Genomic DNA, 6821 nt, shown 5'->3' with positions numbered 1-6821 from the left:
CAGCCGAGGACATGGATGTCCTGGGCCTCCTTCACTGCCGCTCCCTCACCACCCGACGCCTGGAGGAAGAATGCCTCATCGTCCACCTCGGAACACTTCAACCCCAGGGCATTAATGTGGACTTCACCAGTTTCCTCATTTCCTCTTCCCCCACCTCATCCTAGTTCCAAACTTCCAGCTCAGCACTGTCCCCATGACTTGTCCTACTTGCCTACCTTCCTTTCTACCTATCCACCCAACCCTCCTCTCTGACCTATCACCTTCATCCCTTCCCCCACTCACCTATTGTACTCTATGCTACTTTCTCCCGACCCCCACCCTCCTCTCATTTATCTCTCCACGTTTCAAGAACTCTGCCTCTATTCCTGATGAAGGGCTTTTGCCCGAAACGTCGATTTCCCTGCTCCTCGGTTGCTGCCTGAACTGCTGTGCTTATCCAGCACCACTCTAATTCAGATCCTTGACTCAAATGTTTGGAATTCTCTACCTCAGATGTTGTGAATATTCAGTCATTGGGTAGAATCAAGGTTGAATCTGATAGGTTTCAGGAATACAAAGAATACATGGGATATGATTGGTTGGGAAAATAAATTTGAGGTTGAAGATCAGCCATGATAAGTTTGAATGGCAAGCAAGCTGAAGGAACCATATGCTTATGCCTGCTCACAGAGATTATGCAGGAAACCAGTCAACAAAATGGAAATAATATGCTTCTGTTAAAAAGTCATTGAAATCTGCATTGTACTTGCTTCCATGTTAATGGACCATGTAGTCCTGGTTTTTGAAGGGACTACAAAAAGAAGCAGCAGTCAAAGCACTAGCTTTATGCTAAATGGCCAAACATTGCCTCTATGCTACTCTGTAAGACAAATTGAGAAGTAATTATAATGTGATGAAGGCATAAATTGCAGTTGGAGTCCACCTTAGTCATTGGTAATGTGACAAATCAAACAATAGAGGATCATAGCAATCAAAAAAAGAAAAAAAAATACATTGCAGCTGAAACAACAATGATGAGGTGTGAAAATGCTAAAGAAACTGAAAATTTATGATTGGAGTATGAAATTCTCAATACATCACAAGCGTTTATGTGAGGTTAGAGAAGAAAAATACCATAAATGTCACTGAATAGAATATTTCCAATCAGTATGCCAGAAACATAATTCAAAATTCATTAAATTCTTCCTTACTAAAATCCTAATTGCCATTAAAGTTGATTCCCACTATAGAGAAATAACGGAATATATGATGGAAATCAAGCAATGCCTTCGTAATCCCAGGAATACTGCATAAGGAAATTAATAAATATATAGATAATGTAAGAGTTTCAGCATGCACTACTTGAACTGTGACCATAATGAATCATTTTATTCAAAATGTAATTTTGTGTTGCCATTCTTAATTCTACCATGTAAGTTAAGAGTTAGATTGGCTTCACTTACAGAATCGTGTTGCAGTTAAACTCAATACAACAATGCAATATTTGTTTGCTTGGCCATAAAGCAATGTTCTTGTAGGGGAAGCTAAGCATTCAATTCAAATATAATCAAACTGTCTGGTTGTTCAACTCAAATACAAGTAGATAGAAACAAGATAGAAACAGAGCTAACACTTCAGGCTGTCTCCTTTCATTGGAGACTAAGTCTGAATTTTTCCCTTTGAGGTGGAAATCTGGAGTTCCCTCATTCCCACACCCACTAAGTCAATGCCCACTATTTATTATTTGAGTTTCATAACAATTTTGCAATGTTTTTGAGACATAAAACTGTTAAGATAAACAGTTATTCAAAACATATTTAAAAAAGAATAGTCCTAATGATTGGACATAAAACTGTCAAGACAAACAGACTCACAGTTCATTTAATAACTGTTTTAACAACCTCTGGTGAACTGAATGTGTTAATAGTGCTTAGAACTCAGCATGCCTTCAGAATGCATTTCTATTGAATGACTGTACCAACAATCCCAACTGAGCAGATTCATTAATGAGCTTCAGAACACTGCCAAAACTTCATAATGGGATTTCATTGCACAGCTATGTAAATGATACATCCAATGAGGATACTTCAAAGTCATTGGAAGACTCCAAGCATTTGTTCAAACTTTAAAACAGTGGAACAGATGATAGAGCTATCATTCTATGAAAAGATTAAAGGTTGGGAACAGACCAAGGAGATCTAGCAAAGCTGGAATCAATGGATACAGGAGGCAAACTCTCTGCTGTTTCAAGTCATACCTGGCACATAGGATGATAGTTGTGGTTGTTGGAGATCAGTCTTCTCAGGTCCAGCACATCTCTGCAGGAGATCCTCAGTGTAGTGTCCTAGATCCATCCATCTTCAGCTGCTTCATCAATGACGTCCCCTCCGTCATAAGTTCAGAATAGGGAATGTTCGCCAGTGGTTGCACAATGTTCAGCACCATTTGCAATTCTTCAGATACTGAAGCATTCCATGTTCAAATGCAACAAGATGTGGACATTTTCTAAGCTTGGGCTGACAAGTGGCAACAAACGATCATGCCACACAATTATCAGGCAATGACCATCTCCAGGAAGAGACAATCTAGCTACTGAACCTTAATTTTCAATGGTGTTATCATCACGAATACTGTGGCGGGTAACTCACCACTGGACTCCACAAAGCCTGTCCATCACTTACAAGGCAGCTTACATTAATGTATTAAACATCATTTCTTGTAAAACCCGGTTTAATTGAGAAACTGTCCAAATAGTTCAATACCTTCCAGTTTTTCTCAATTTGAATTCTCAACACAAGGTCTGGAGGAAGCTTGGACATACAGAATTATTATTTTAAGACGGGCAAGACTAGTAAGCCAACATGCATAGGAAGGTAACATGCAAGTATAGCAAATATTTAGTATGCCATGGAATATGTTAGCTCTTAATGTAAGTTAAGAATAAAGAAGTCGTGTTGCAATGAGATCAGACTTTGTTGAGGTCTAGTAGGAGTACTGTCCATAGTTTAGAGATTTGGCTACATTTTTAACACTGACAGAATTGAAGCATATGGGAATTTGGAGGAAAATAGAGTGGAGAGGATCAGCCATGTCTAATCGCGTGTCCAAATAACCTACTTTTATCTTTCTCAAGCACGACCCTTGCCATCCAATCTATTTCAAGCAAAGGCCTCATTGACAATTCAAGTATCAGTCAGTAATATAATCGACAGTCAGAGCTGTATGTTGCAAATGAGCAGTGCTGACCACTTCTATTTTAATGTTTGTTAAAGGAAACACTGACATAACTGATGTCATAGAGGGTCAGGCAAATGCTCTGTGATCATAGCTTCAAATTCCACTCAGGTCATTGGTGAAATTTAAACACATTTAATAAATCTGGAGTTGTCAGTGTTAGTAATGATGACTATTAAACCAGCGTCTATTGTAAAATTTCATCTGGTTCACTGATCCCCTTCTGCCATTCTTACCTGCTCTATTTAACTGCTGTCTGTTGGTGGCTGAGTACGGCACTCCATCATATCAAACTGTTACAGGGTTGAAAAGGAATGAAACTGGATGAAAGATCTGGCATTGACCTGGCACAACCCTGCAAAGTCCCCATTACCTACAACTGGGAGCTAGTTTGGGGCTAGTTCCAAAATTAAGGGAGCATTTCACATCCAGTCAAGCAAAAAAAAAGCCATATTTGTACAATCAAATCATGCGGACCATGTCCCAGCCACCACCATCACCAACCCCAGATGTGATGACACAATAGTATATTGGGCAGGGAAGGTGGTGGTGGAAAGAATTTCCCTGGATTTCTTCAACATTGATTCTCGACTTCATGATGTCTTGTGGCAATGAAAATAAGAAAGAAAACTTCTAAAATCCCCTGGCTAATGAATTGATATTTCATATTGTGCATCAACTGGAAGAAGCACTGAGAGTGGCAAGGGCACCGAATGTACTATAGTGGGGAGGAGATGGAGTGGTTTGCTAGTGCTACTACTGAGTGAGCTGGCTGGGTCCTAAAGAATGTAACTGTGATATTGAGGCTGCAGTAAATGATGAACAAAGTAACAAGAGGGTCCTCACCCTCTACCTACCTTTTGCAGGTGTATTTCTCCATAATTGTATTGTATGACAACTGCCCATTTCTTTGGAGACTATGCCTTGTTCTCACATTAAACATGCCCTCCATAATATGTGGCACAATCACTACTAAGTGGGACAGACTGCAAACAAAACTATCCATGAGGCACTGTGGGACATCAGCAACAGAATCATACTTCAACACAGTTTACAACATCATAGCATTATTCCCCCACTCTACCATTACTATCAAACCAAGGAACCAACCGTGGTTCAATGAAGAGGAGAACTCTAGGCATACTTATAAATGAGATGTCTACCTGGTGAAGCTACAAAACAAGATTATTTGCATGCCAAAAAGCACAAGCAGCAAATGATAGAGCTAAGCAATCCCACAACAAATGGATCAAATCAAAGGTTTGCAGTCATGAATGGTGGTGGACAATTAAGCAACACATTGGAGGAGGAGGCTCCACAAATATTGCGATCCCAAATAATGGTGAGCCCAGCATAACAACATTCACAACATTCTGATTTACCTCATCCTCCTCCAGTCATCTCCAGCTTCATGGATGCGAATGTCAGCCAATTCGATTCACTTCATGTGATATCAAGAAACAGTTTGAGGCACTGGATGCTGAAATGGACTATGGGCCTGTCAACCTTGCAGCAACAGTACTGAGGACTTGTGGTCCAGAACTTGCTGGATTCCTAGGCAATCTGTTCCAGTAAAGCTACAGCACAAGCATCTATCTGACAATATGTAAAATTGGAGAAGCGCAGCAGGCCAGGCAGCATCTAGGGAACAGGATAATCGACGTTTCGGGCATTAGCCCTTCTTCAGGAAGGGCTAATGCCCGAAACGTCGATTATCCTGTTCCCTAGATGCTGCCTGGCCTGCTGCGCTTCTCCAGCGACACATTTCCGTCTCTGGTCTCCAGCATCTGCAGACCTCATTTTCTCTTCAATATGTAAAATTGCCCAAGTATGTCCCATGCACAAAAAAGTGGGACAAATCTGATGCAGACATTCACTGCCCTGTCAGTCTTCCTTCAATCATCAAAGTGATGGAAGGTATCATCAGTGCTATCAAGTAGCACCTAACAATGATTTGTTCACTGACCCACAGTTTGGGTAGTTCCCAGGCCACTCAGTCCCTGTCCTATTATAGCCTTGGTCAAAACCTGGACAAAAGACCTGAATTCCAGTGGTGAGTTGAGAGTGATAGGCCTTGACATCAAAGTAAAATTTCATGAAGGAGCCCAAGAAAAACTAGAATCAGAGGGAATTGGGGGAATGCTCCACGCTTTGAGTCACAACATTCACAAAGGAAGACGGTGTGGTTGTTGGAGGTCATTTACCTTAGTTCCAGGACATTCCTGCATGAGTTCCTTAGGGTAGTGCCCAGTCACCTTCAGCTACTTCATCAGTGACCTTTCCTCCCTCATCAGGTCAAAAGTGGAGATGATCATTGATGATGTCAAATGGGATTAGTTTAGTTAGGGGAGCTTGGTTTACATGGGCAAGTTAGACCAAAGGGTGTGTTTCCATGCAGTATGACTCTATGACTCTATTTGATACCGGAGAAAATGAGAACTGCAGATGCTGGAGATCAGACTCTATTTGATAACACCGAAACTTTTTTTCTGGTATTAGTTTAGGCTACAGGTGCAAAAAGGGAAGAATGCTTATACAACATCATAGGGAGAAGATAGGCTTAGGCTTGATAAAGTGTAGATGGATTTCTTACATACCTGTTTTACCAAACACTTAATTACATTACATCAAAGATACATCATTGTAAGTTGTGAGACATCCAGTGCAACTGAAGAGTAACTTCATTTTACTGCTACTAATACATACTCACAGTTTTAGTAACAAAGACAAAAATCGACACACTTAGCTCTTCAAAGGAATAGTCCTTTAGATCTGCCTGTCTGGAGCATGGTCCACAGTGTCAATTAACCCTATCAGGTGCTAACTGTCTTATGCAACACTTTAAGTCCATCTTTAAGTTTAGGGAGGGGATGCTCCTCAACAGTGTGATTCATTACTTGCATTGCATCATAGTCACAGTCTTGGTGACCCCGCTGATCTTGAGTGGCTGCTTGCAGGCCTTGGTTAATCTGGAAACTGCTGATGTGGGATATCAAAGATAGGCAATAATGTCTACTCTGAGAGAGTGACATGTGGTTTTGTTTTACTGCCATTCCTCACCTTTTAGTCTTCCATTGCTCTTAGAGCAAAGATTCAGTCAGTCTGGGACTGTAGATAAGTCAGTCCGGGACTGTGGATCAGTCGGTCTGGGATTGTGGATCAGTCAGTCTGGGACTGTAGATAAGTCAGTCTGGGACTGTGGATCAATCGGTCTGGGACTGTGGATCAGTCAGTCTGGGACTGTGGATCAGTCAGTCTGGGATTGTGGATCAGTCAGTCTGGGACTGTGGATCAATCAGTCTGGGACTGTGGATCAGTCAGTCTGGGACTGTAGATAAGTCAGTCCGGGACTGTGGATAAGTCAGTCCGGGACTGTGGATAAGTCAGTCTGGGACTGTGGATCAATCAGTCTGGAACTGTGGATCAGTCAGTCTGGGACTGTGGATCAATCAGTCTGGAACTGTGGATCAATCAGTCCGGGACTGTGGATAAGTCAGTCTGGGACTGTGGATCAGTCAGTCCGGGACTGTGGATCAGTCAGTCTGGGACTGTGGATCAATCAGTCCGGGACTGTGGATCAGTCAGTCTGGGACTGTGGATCAGTCAGT

Source organism: Chiloscyllium plagiosum, chromosome 5 (assembly GCF_004010195.1).
Source record: "Chiloscyllium plagiosum isolate BGI_BamShark_2017 chromosome 5, ASM401019v2, whole genome shotgun sequence".
Lineage (NCBI taxonomy): Eukaryota > Metazoa > Chordata > Chondrichthyes > Orectolobiformes > Hemiscylliidae > Chiloscyllium > Chiloscyllium plagiosum.
Note: the sequence above shows the minus strand (reverse complement) of the source record.